The sequence below is a fragment of the Mesoplodon bidens genome (genome assembly GCF_964165515.1).
Source record: "Mesoplodon bidens genome assembly, chromosome: 11".
Classification (NCBI taxonomy): Eukaryota; Metazoa; Chordata; class Mammalia; order Artiodactyla; family Ziphiidae; genus Mesoplodon; species Mesoplodon bidens.
The window spans coordinates 95,312,179-95,325,797 of NC_138167.1; the positions used below are offsets into that span (position 1 = coordinate 95,312,179).

General features: G+C 36.4%; 1 protein-coding gene across 5 annotated transcripts in view; it reads left to right on the forward strand.

Annotated features, from left to right (window-relative positions):
• Positions 1-13,619, forward strand: part of LIN7A (lin-7 homolog A, crumbs cell polarity complex component) — a 245,147-nt gene that overhangs the window by 2,378 nt on the left and 229,150 nt on the right. Inside the window, exon 1 of one of the 5 annotated variants that reach the window (XM_081249929.1) lies at positions 430-493. The exons of the other annotated variants lie outside the window; for them this stretch is intronic. The gene's annotated coding sequence lies outside the window, so the exon portion shown is untranslated. Of the gene's footprint in view, positions 1-429; positions 494-13,619 lie in introns of those variants that run through there. 5 annotated transcript variants of the gene reach the window in all.

The following is a 13,619-nucleotide window of genomic DNA, read 5'->3' on the forward strand; positions in this document are numbered from 1 at the left end:
CTGGAATCAGGATGAGTTAGTTAGCTGAGTGGTTCTGGCTCTAATCAAGTGGTAGCCAGGTGGTCTGTTGGTCAGAACTATGATCATGTCAATGGGCAGGGGTATCGAGTTCATGCTCACTTACATGGCTGTTGGCAGGAAGCTTCAGTTCAAGGGGCTGTTCAGAGGACATGGCAGCTGGCTTTCCCCTGAGCAAGATGAGTGATTGAGTGATGGATTGATTAAGTGATGTGATATGTGTGTGTGTGTGTGTGTGTGTGTGTGTGTGAGAAAGACAGAGAGAGAGAGAGAGAGAGAGAGAGAGAGAGAGACCAAGACAGACTCCACAATCTTTTATAACCCAATCTCATCCCAGAAGGGCAATTTGTCACTTCTCCTTTATGCTACTGGTCACACAGACAAACTTCAGTACAATGTGGGAGGAAACTACACAAGGGTGTGAATAGGAAGAGTCTGGATGATTGGGGACCATCTTGGAAGCTGGCTGCCAAAAGTAAGAATACTTTTGATTTGTCGTAGTGACTGGAGTTTACTTATTAACATGGGCAAAGACCAAGGCTACTAAAATCTTGTACAGGAAAGAATTATAGCCCCTTATCAAACTGCCAACAGTGTTGCCAAATAGTTCTTCTACACTTTGTATATACTGCCTTTTCCTACATGCACACACCTGGCTCTATTCATACCTGGCTTCTCACAGTTCCCTAGAAAATCCTAGTCCTTCAGCTTCCACAAATCTTCCTTCTGGCTGCAGTGCCTTCTTCACCTTGGCAACACTTCCAACTCTCTCTTTAGGATTTAGTACAAATCTCTTCATCTCCTGGATGCATTCCCTGATCCCATTAAGCAGATGAGCCCTTGCTTTTCTCTGCCCTATTCATATATTTGTTACAGCATACACTACTGTAATTACCTTTATCAACCCTTCTCCCCTGGAAGACTGTGAGCCCCTGCAGGAATATGTATTATAATGTTAGTTTAGCCTCAGTGTTCCCATACCTTACACAGTTCCCACACACAGCAAACACTTCTTAATACAAGTTAGTTGAATGAATGACCAAATTAGTGGCATGTTGTCTGTGTTTGTGTACATGTGTGTACAGGGATTGTGCCATTTAAGAGAGACTTGCAGAATGTAAAAGCCTGAGAACAACTGATCTGCTCTGTTTCAATCCAGACTCTGCTTTGTTCCATTTGTTTCCCATTAAAGTACAAATTTGCCTTCACATCCCATAATCTATTTTTTAAATAAACGTTTTATATCTTTCCCAAAAGGATAACCGAAAGTTATATTTTCATAGATCATGTCTATAAATTGTAGGGGGCACTACCTGATTAATACACTTATTTTTCAGAAAATGTTTAAGATCCTCTCTAAATCAAGAAAGAATAATCCTGCTTCAGTGCATTTAATGATATTTAACTGTTGAACTCAAAGAGTTAATATAAATTCTAAATGTGCTATGCTACAGCCAATAGAATTTATTAAAAGGAATCTGCAGTAATAGGACAAAAGGTTACTATCCTAAAAGAGTTATTACAAGCATTAAATGAGCCAAGTTATGGGCAAGAGCAATCTAAAGCTATGAAGACTGAAGCTTACTATTCTAAAAGAGCTAATGCAATATCCAAATGCATTTACCTAAGGAGTAGTTTATTAACTGAAGCACCTATGCTATTTAGGAATAATTTGGGAGCCTCTTAGGGCTTGGAGTTTTGCTCCTGGAGCTGGATTCCAGAATTGTCCAGTTTCATGAATTTCTATTTATGAAAGATTGAGCCTCCCAGTCATGATTGTGCCCTGACAGACTTCTGCCAAACCTTCCAGATGTTGAGTGACTTCCTGGACCTTCACCTGCTCCAAAGCTCCTCTGTTATTCTGCTTGGAGACATGACTAGTTCAATGTATGCTCATTTGTTCAGGTAGCCCTTTCAGCAAAGAGCTATTGAATATCAACTATATGTCAGGCATACATGGATACAGAGGCCAAGAAGACAGACACTTTTTGTTAGATTGCATGATGTATATGTTCTAGTAGTCAGATATAGAAAATAATAACTTAGCACACTATAACACAACATATAACTATATTTGAGATAAGGGTGTTGGCTATGATAAAAATAAAACAAAGTAAAGGGCAAGTGAGCAAATTCCCGTAGGAGGCGATATTTAAACTAAGACCTGATCTATAGGAAGGAACTGCCAATGGGAGTATCTGGGGGAAGAGAACTTTAGAGAGAGGGGCAGACGGAACACTTTCAGGGTCTCTGTGGATGGAACAAGCTTGATAGGTATGGGAGTTAGAAAGTTAACAGGTGATGTTGGAGCATGTTTAAAGGTTGAGAGTTGCTGTATTAGAGACAGGAAGAGCTAGATCATGAAGGACCTTATAGACTACAGAAAGGAATTTAGATTTTACTCTAAATACAGTTGAGAGCTATTGGATGGATTTCAAAAACAGAAGTGTATCTGATTTATGCTTATAAAGTTTGGGGGTTTTGAGCCTCCTATTCTGGTCCTTACCATAACCATTAGCTCCTGAATCTGACATCTGTAACAAAAGGCCTTCAAAGAGGTGGCTTTCAGTTTGCTAATGACACACTGTCTCTTTTTTCTACGATGTTTATATTTTATGGAACTTTAATACTGAATCCCACCTTGACTCAAGTTCAGGAAGCCCTTTCTCCTAGATTCTGTATTCCAGTTTTACCTGTCGTGTAGACAGGCACTTAATTCTTCTATCATTCTTAGCCTTTGCTAATTCTCTTGTCAGGTCCATATTAGAGAGCTATAAGGAAATTTCACCCTCTCCCCTTGCAAACAACCAACCAACCAACAAACAAACAAGAACAAAACCTAAACAACCAAACAAAACCCCCAAACATCAATATCTCAAACCCCATTCTGGACTTCATAAGACTCAAGAAAAGTTGAGTGCATTAGCGCCCCCCCCCAAAAATACAATTTTAATACTGCCAAGTAGTGCCCAATACCCCTTATTCATTCACTGTCATAACTGATAGTAATTTTCCAAATTGGAGTACACTCAATGGCTATTCTAGACCCAGAACATCCAGTCTGCTTAATAAAGTTCTTAACCTACTACCCTTAGAAAGAAGATCAGTCATTTTAAAGATATTCCTCACCCCTTTCCTCAAAAACTTTCTCCTTGACATCATCAAGACCATGCTTTTCCCATGTATGTTCTCTGTGATGGGAAAACATTGAAAACAAGCAAGAGTCACCTGGTATAAACAAGTACAGAGGAGGCAGAAGCTCAGTTAAGTAGACGCCTCCTTTGTAATTTATAATTTGTCTTCCTGGGATCAAATGCTTTAGGAAGTGAACTAAATATTTTGTCTTTGAACAACACTGTTTTGAATGACACTTAGACCACAATCAATATTTGAATTAAAAATGTAACTTAAAAAAACACACAATTTCCTTAAACATGAACATTTATTCTTTTCAGGATTAGATAAGCAGTAATAGAAAAGTGACTGACTTTTTCCCTGTGTACCCCTTTGTTACTTACCTCATGTGCAATGCCCATTGATTTTGACAATGCTGCATGTAGTAGCACTCTATAAGACTCTATAGAAGGAAAATAAATTTGAATCTCAACACTGTAAATGCATTGCAGTAATTAGAAAGACCAAACTATTATAATTAAGTTGTAATTAAGATATGTAACAAAATTCTTAAATATGAAAGACAAAATAACTACATAGAGCAAAGCAAAGACTTTTACTGTAAAAACTAAATTAAATCTATCCTAGGGATTTAGTTATGTTGTATATAACTGAATGGTAATCAGATTTTTTTGTGATTGTTATGGTAACCCCAAAGTTGACTTGTTTCTCCACAAATAGTATTAGAAAATAACATTTAAGTGATTTATTGCAATATACATTTAAATCAATTCAAAATAAATAATCCTGTGAATGTTTAACTGAACTGCTGCAATTTTACTTTTGGTAATTTGATCAAGGTTTTTGTGCAAGATCTAGATCTAAGACATTTGGGGATTGTAGGCAGTATTCTTCCTCTGTCTCTCAAAACTACACTTAATCAGCTTAGGTTAGAAAGATAACAATCAGAAAGCTTCCCAAGGAAAAAACACAACCCACTTCAAATTTCTCTTTAGAAATGGAACGTAGGTTAAAAAAAAATTTTTTTAATAACAGTAATACCATTGGCATGCAATCAAGACAGATTTATTAAGAAAAAAAGATCATAACTATTTTAACTCTACTTTAAACTTATCTGTAACCTCCCCTCTTATTAAGAAAAAAAACCAAGATGTCTAACCATACAGTAGGGGCAAATTAACAAAATTTGAGGTGTACACTTTGAAAATACATCAGGTCAAAATACAAGTGGAAACATTGATAATGAACATGTGTAGCTAACATTTATCCAAGAGGAGAGAGAAATGGAGAAACTTAAGGACATTTAAAAACTATGATTTTTTTCCACTCACTAGAATAACCTTTGATATAGGCCAAACAAGTTGTAAATCCCAGTTCAACAAAAACAAATGAGTAAATATAATAGGGAGAACCAGGGAGAAATTGTTATAATAGAGAGGTTAGGAGTTCAGGCTCCTGAATCAGACAGTCCTTGCTTTCAGTCCTTGCTCTATCACTTATTAGCTGTGTGATTTGGAGCAAGTCTCTTATTCTAAGACTCAGTTTTCTCGTGTGTAAAATGGGAATAATACTAGTGAGCTTAAGTGAGGTAATGCATATAAAGCACTTGGTGCAGTGCCTAATTCATAATTGGTACTAAACAAATGGTTATTTCCATTCATTCATTCAACATGTATTTATTAGCCATCAGGTATATGCCAAGCATTCTGTTGGCTAATTGGAATATAACAGGAGCAAGATTCTGTTATCATCAAATTTATAGTTTAGTAAGGAAAGAAACTTAAATAATCAATTACAAGAAAAGTGCTGTGGGAGTATGGGAGTACATGATCATTCTTGAAAAAAGTAGGAGAAGGAGGTAAGCCAGAGAAGGCTGCTTGAAGGACATAATTTTTAAGCATGGAAATGCAATAATAGGGGTTGAGCAAGAAACAAGGCACAAGAGTGTTCCAAGCAGAGGAAAAAGCTTATGAAAATGGCTATAATTTTTTCAGAGGTTCAGATAGACATATGCCTTTCTCATCTTCATCTCTGGCCATGCTGTAACGTCTGTCTGGAGCACACTTGAGCCTCTTTGTATTCTCCCTGCCCCATCTCACCTCACCCAGACAAAGTGGTTACTAACGGTCAAGTGAAGACATGGCCAGTACTTGTAAGGTCGTCTTAGTGCTTCTTACGCCTCATAAAATAATATGGAACTTATCTTCAGGGTCAGAGGAAATTGGAGGCTTTTAAGTACATGTACATGAGTGTGTGTGGGTGTGGGTGTCAGACAGTGTTGTTTCCTGGAGGGTTAGAGTCCCCATTGCATTTTACTAGGGCAGCATCAAGTTACCTTGGAGAAAAGAGAAATGGATCTTCCTGGGCTGCCGAGAAAAGAGACCCATAGATGGAATAGTCCAGAAGCATCAAGTAATAGCATTAATTTAAGTTTCAGATAGCCCCATGGTCAATGTGCAAACAGTATCTGCCATGATACTAGACTTTTTTTTTTTTTACAATCACAGATAATTTATTATTCAAAAAAAACTGAGGCGTAAGAACTCAAGTAAAGAAACTAACAGAAAATATTTTACAAGGGACCTTGAAATACTAGACTATTTCATATATAGATCACAAAGGAAAACTGTACACAGCAGGAAATATATGTTTAAATGTGCAGAATATATAGTCCAAAATACTTAGTAATGGCAGTGATGACAACAGAAGCATGACTGTACACTGAGAAAACTCACAGAAGACTTTATGCCAAATTATGACCCAAGAAATGGACCATTCAGGTCAGATACAGAAGAGAAGCTGGGGAATAATTTGATTTGCCTAGTGTACTCCAGATAAATTCCAAATTCTTCAACCTAACTTACAAGGCCCTCCATGACCTATCCTCTCTTTACCTCCCCTTCCTCATCTCTTACCAGATCTCCAAGTTGCTTTATGACTGGTTCTCACTCTCCTCTGCTAATACACATTGTTTTATTTTGCTAGACCATTCTTTTCTTTTTTCCTAAGATAATTCTTCCTCAGCTTGAAGATCTCTCCTTGTACATTGCCTATTCCAGGAAGCCTTTTCTAAGTGTAGTAGGTGCCTCTGTTTCCACTGTCTTAGCACTTATCACAATCCACTCTCTGCCACAGTAAACTCTAATTTCTGAGGGTAAGGATCAGGCTTATCTTGGTATCCTTGATATCTAGCATGGTAATGTTACATGGTAGATATTTAATAGGTGTTTTCTGGAGACTGTATCTGATTGACCAATTGACTTAAAGAGTGAGTGAATGAATAAGGGAAAAAAAGACACACACACAGTCCCTCCCATCAGGAAGCTTGCACAGGCCTCTTAAATAGCCTCATCCACCAGAGAGCAGACAGCAGAAGCAAGAACAACTACAGTCCTGGAGCCTGTGGAACGAAAAACACATTCACAAAAAGATAGACAAAATGAAAAGGCAGAGGGCTATGTCCCAGTTGAAGGAACAAGATAAAACCCCAGAAAAACAATTAAATGAAGTGGAGATAGGCAACCTTCCAGAAAAAGAATTCAGAATAATGATAGCGAAGATGATCCAGGGCCTCGGAAAAACAATGGAGGCAAAGATCGAGAAGATGCAAGAAATGTTTAACAAAGACCTAGAAGAATTAAAGAACAAACAGAGATGAACGATACAATAACTGAAATGAAAAATACACTACAAGGAATCTATAGAAAAATAACTGAAACAGAAAACGGATAAGTGACCTGGAAGACAGAATGATGGAATTCACTGCCACGGAAAGAATAAAGAAAAAAGAATGAAAAGCAATGAAGACAGCCTAAGAGACCTCTGGGACAACATTAAATGCACCAACATTCGCATTATAGGGGTCCCAAAGGAGAAGAGAGAGAGAAAGGACCCGAGAAAATATTTGAAGAGGTTATAGTCGAAAGCTTCCCTAACATGGGAAAGGAAATAGCCACCCAAGTCTTGGAAGTGCAGAGAGTGCCAGGCACGATAAACCCAAGGAGAAACATGCTGAGACACATAGTAATCAAATTGACAAAAATTAAAGACAAAGAAAAATTATTAAAAGGAACAAGGGAAAAACGACAAGTAACATACAAGGGAACTCCCGTAAGGTTAACAGCTGGTTTCTCAGCAAAACTTCTACAAGCCAGAAGGGAGTGGCATGATATATTTAAAGTGATGAAATGGAAGAAGCTACAACCAAGATTACTCTACCCAGCAAGGATCTCATTCAGATTTGATGGAGAAATCAAGAGCTTTACAGACAAGCAAAAGCTAAGAGAATTCAGCACCACCAAACCAGCTCTATAGCAAATGCTAAAGAAACTTCTCTAAGTGGGCAACACAAGAGAAGAAAAAGACCTAGAAAAACAAACCCAGAACAATTAAGAAAATGGTAATAGGAACATATATATCAATAACTACCTTAAATGTAAATGGATTAAATGCTCCAACCATAAGACATAGACTGGCTGAATGCTGAATGGATACAAAAACAAGACCCATATATATGCTGTCTACAAGAGACCCACTTCAGACCTAGGGACACATACAGACTGAAAGTGAGGGATGGAAAAAAATATTCCATGCAAATGGAAATCAAAAGAAAGGTGGAGTAGCAATACTCATATCAGATAAAATAGACATTATAATAAAGAATGTTACAAGAGACAAGGAAGGACACTACATAATGATCAAGGGATCAATCCAAGCAGAAGATATAACAATTATATATGCACCCAACATAGGAACACATCAATACATAAGGCAAATGCTAACAGCTATAAAAGAGGAAATTGACAGTTACACAGTAATAGTGGGGAACTTTAATGCTTCAATTACAACAATGGACAAATCATCCAGACAGAAAAGTAATAAGGAAACACAAGTTTTAAAAGACACAATGGACCAGATAGATTTAATTGATATTTATAGGACATTCCATCCAAAAAACGGCAGATTACACTCTGTTCTCAAGTGCACATGGAACATTCTCCAGGATGGATCACATCTTGTGTCACAAATCAAGCCTTGGTAAATTGACGAAAATTGAAATCATATCAAGCATCTTTTGTGACCACAATGCTATGAGATTAGAAATCAGTTACAGGGGAAAAAATGTAAAAAGTACAAACGCATGGAGCCTAAACAATACATTACTAAATAACCAAGAGATCACTGAAGAAATCAAAGAGGAAATCACAAATTACCTAGAGACAAATGACAATGAAAACACAATGATCCAAAACCTATGGGATGCAGAAAAAGCAGTTGTAAGAGGGACGTTTATAGCAATACAATCCTACCTCAAGAAACAAGAAAAATCTCACATACACAATCTAACCTTACACTAAGGGAACTAGAGAAAGAAGAACAAGCAAAACCAAAGTTAGTAGAAGAAAAGAAATCATAAAGCCCATAGCAGAAATAAAGGAAATAGAAACAAGCAAAGTAATAGCAAAGATCAATAAAACTAAAAGCTGGTTCTTTGAGAAGATAAACAAAATTGTTAAACCTTTACCCAGACTCATCACGAAAAAGAGGGAGAGGACTCAAATCAACAAAATTAGAAATGAAAAAGAGAAGTTACAACAGACACCACGGGAATACAAAACATCCTAAGAGACTACTACAAGCAACTCTATGCCATTAAAATGTAGCCTGGAAGAAATGGACAAATGCTTGCAAGGTATAACCTTCCAAGACCGAACCAGGAAGAAATAGAACATATGAACAGACCAATCACAAATAATGATATTGAAACTGTGGTTAAAAGTCTTCCAACAAACAAAAGTCCTGGTCCAGATGGCTTCACAGGTGAATTCTATCAAACATTTAGAGAAGAGCTAACGCCCATCCTTCTCAAACTCTTCCAAAAAATTACAGAGGAAGGAACACTCCCAAACTCATTCTACAAGGCCACTATCACCCTGATACCAAAACCAGACAAAGATACTACAAAAAAAGAATATTACAGACCAGTATCATTGGTGAACATGGTGCAGAAATCCTCAACAAAATATTAGCAAACAGAATCCAACAATACATTAAAAGAATCATACACCATGATCAAGTTGGATTTATCTCAGGGGTGCAAGGATTCTTCAATATACACAATTCAATCAATGTGATACACCATATTAACAAACTGAAGAATAAAAACTATATGATCATCTCAGTAGATGCAGAAAAAGCTTTTGACAAAATTCAACACCCATTTATGATAAAAGCTCTCCAGAAAGTGGGCATAGAGCGAACCTACCTCAACATAGTAAAGGCCATATACGACAAGCCCACAGCAAACATCATTCTCAATGGTGAAAAACTGAAAGCATTTCCTCTAAGATCAGGAACAAGGCAAGGATGTCCATCTCATCACTATTATTCAACATAGTTTTGGAAATCCTAGCCATGGAAATCAGAGAAGAAAAAGAAATAAAAGGAATCCAAATTGGTATAGAAGAAGTAAAACTGTCACTGTTTGCAGATGACCTGATACTATACATAGATAATCCTAAAGATGCCAACAGAAAACTACTAGAGCTAATCAATGATTTTGGTAAAATTGAAGGATATGAAATTAATGCACAGAAATCTCTTGCATTCCTGTACACTAACAACAAAAATCAGAAAGAGAAATTAAGGAAATGATCCCATTCACCATTGCAACCAGAAGAATAAAATACCTAGGAATAAACCTACCTAAGGAGGTAAAAGACCTGTACTCAGAAAACTGTAAGACACAGATGAAAGAAATCAAAGATGACACAAACAGATGGAGAGACATACTATGTTCTTGGATTGGAAGAATCAATATTTTGAAAATGACTATACTACTCAAAGCAATCTACAAATTTAATGCAATCCCTATGAAATTACCAATGGCATTTTTTACAGAACTAGAACAAAAAATATTAAAATTTGTATGGAGACACAAAAGACCTCAAATAGTCAAAGCAATCTTGAGGGAAAAAAGTAGAGCTGGAGGAATTAGACTCCCTGACTTTAGACTATACTACAAAGCCACAGTAATTAAGACAATATGGTACTGGCACAAAAACAGAAATATAAATCAATGGAACAGGATAGAAAGCCCAGAGATAAACCCATGCACCTATCGTCAACTAGTCTATGACAAAGGAGGCAAGGATATACAATGGAGAAAAGGCAGTCTCTTCAATAAGTGGTGCTGGGAAAACTGGACAGCTACATGTAAAAGAATGCAATTAGAACACTCTCTAATACCATACACAACAATAAACTCAAAATGGATTAAAGACCTAAATGTAAGGCCAGACTCTATAAAACTCTTAGAGGAAGACATAGGAAGAACACTCTTTGACATAAATCACAGCAAGATCTTTTTTGACCCACCTCCTAGAGTAATGGAAATAACAACAAAAATAAACAAATGGGACCTAATGAAACTTCAGAGCTTTTGCACAGCAAAGGAAACTCTAAACAAGATGAAAAGACAACCCTCAGGATGGGAGAAAATATTTACAAATGAATCAACAGACAAAGGATTAATCTCCAAAATATATAAACAGCTGATACAGCTCAATATCAAAAAATCAAACAACCCAATCCAAAAATGGGCAGAAGACCTAAATAGACATTTCTCCAAAGAAGACGTACAGGTGGTCAAGAGGCACATGAAAAGCTGCTCAACATCACTAATTATTAGAGAAATGCAAATCAAAGCTACAATGTGGTATCACCTCACACCAGCTAGAATGGGCCTCATCAGAAAATCTACAAACAACAAATGCTGGAGAGTGTGTGGAAAAAAAGGAACCCTCTTGCACTGTTGGTGGGAATGACATAGCCACTATGGAGAACAGTATGGAGGTTCCTTAAAAAACTAAAAACAGAATTACCGTATGACCCAACAATCCTGCTACTGGGCATATACCCAGAGAAAACCATAATTCAGAAGGACACATGCACCTCAGTGTTCATTGCAGCACTGTTTACAGTAGCCAGGTCATGGAAACAACCTGAATGCCCATCGACAGATGAATGGATAAAGAAGATGTGGTACATATATACAATGGAATATTACTCAGCCATGAAAAGGAACGAAGTTGGGTCATTTGTAGAGACATGCATGGACCTAGAGAGTGTCATACAGAGTGAAGTAAGTCAGAAAGAGAAAAACAAATATCGTATATTAATGCATATATGTGGAATCTAGAAAAATAGTACAGATGAACCCGTTTGCAAGGCAGAAATAGAGACACAGATGTAGAGAATAAACGTATCGACACCAAGGGGGGAAAGCGGGGAGGTGAGAGGCGGTGGTGGGATGAACTGGGAGATTGGGATTGACATGTATACACTAATATGTATAAAATAGATAACTAATAAGAACCTTCTGTATAAAAAATAAATAAAATTTAAAACACACACACACACACACACACACACACACACAAACCAAAAATTAAAATGACAAAAAGCCCTCAATAGCATGGGTAAAAGAAAGAGGGAGGAGCAGGACACTCTTTTGATGCTTTACCAATAGTGTTTACAAAGAATTAACCACCCATTATTATTATCTTATTTACGTTTTACAAAACCTTGATAAATTGACATAATTATCCCTGTTTCATAGGCAATGAATTTAAGCCTCAGAAAAATTAATGCCTTGCTGAAGACTAAACTGATAGTACGTAGAAGAGCTTGGAATAGAATCAAATTAGATATAGTAAGATTTTGAGTTAGAGAGTAAAGTGTAAACACAAAAATATTTACAGTGAAACAAATATGGTCACCTTTGATACCAGTATAAACTTTGATGTTCCACAGTTTTATGGACATGATATAATAATTGTACTTTTTTAAAACTTCAAAATATGTGGGTAAAAGTATTGTGGTCTAACTAGTATTTGAATCTTGGGTAAAGCATGTACTTTTCTGCTTGGGTCATGTGATCATGATTTATTCATGATGAGAAAGCTGAGAGCTGGAAATCCAGCTCCAGATATCCTAGATCTGCTGATTAACAAATATCAGCATTTTGACCAGCAGCATTTGCACAATTTTTCTCAGAGTAAACATATTATTAGGAGTGGAAATTTTTTAAAAATCTAAATCTCAAATACCTTTAATGCACATTAATTAAAATAAATTATAAATGACACCCCCAAGCTTGAGTAAGTAGAATATTGAGAGAATAAGAAACTTAAAGTTCCTGATACGAGAATTTTGAAAATACAAAGCAATTGGCCAGGCTTTAACATCAAGTAAATAGTAGAATAAAAGTTTGAAGAATATTTATATGTCAGTCACCTATAAAGACACTAAAATATAACATTAGCAAGGTTTGGGTGATGTTCCTTTCTTGTTAGATCTTGCTATCATAAGATTTATATCTTATCACCCATAAATGTAGTTATTTATTTGCAAGAAGATCTATGAGATTTTAGTTTTATGGTTGTTATTTTTATTATTAACCTTGAGCTTTTGATGCTTGTTTACTTGGGTGTTATGGAAAATTGTACTTAATCTTTGTGGATTTTTTTTTAGGAAATTAGATTTTAAATCATTCAGATTTAAGCTGCTGGCAATTACTTAATTGATCTTGTTATAACTGATGCAATTTCTTTACAATAGAATTAAGTCAGTATGTACACAAGATTGTTCAGAGTCTCACAGAGTTAGAAATGAATGAATTAATATCACTTACGATTAAATAAAAATAGTGTATGAAGGTAACAGAAACATCTGGAAAAAATAATATCATTACAATATCAGCAAGAATCTGTGAACTTAAACCAAGTATCCTGAATTTCTATAGAGGATTACCAGACCCCAGCCAGTTGGGACTAATACCTATGTTCTCGTCTTGTTTTTGAATGATGTACACTGTCTGAGCTGGGCCCCAAACCCTTGGATGAGACACTCCAGGTACTTTTTCCTACCTCTCTGCTGCCTGGCTGCAGAAAACCCTGTGGAAGACTCCAAGACCTTAGAAAATGGTGGAGCTACCTGACAGGAATCTATGTCCCTGACAAATCATAAAGAACAGTCTATTATGTCCCTGTCACTTCCTAGGTTAGATGGAATGTGAGTGAAAAAGAAACCTCTATTGTGTTAAGCCATTGAGATTTAGGGATAGTCTGTTACAGTAGATAGTCTAACATGAATAATACAGAGGGTGTGAGGAAAACCTCAACCTTGTCTCATGCTTTCCTCTCAGCATCCTCAACCTTGCTGTATATTAAAGTATCATTAATTATGTACCAGTTGGTCTAAATAAAGGTGGCTTTGATCTGGATATTGATAGAAAATCTATCAGTTGTTTCCAGCATTCCTACAATAAGAAATATGGGTCTAAATTAGAAGTATACAGTGCTTACCATAGGGCGAAAATATTCTTCCTTTGTCCCATAAAACACTGAAATGATTTTGTTAATGATTACTCATATTTTCCTCTCCCGCAAGGTCCATTTTTTCTG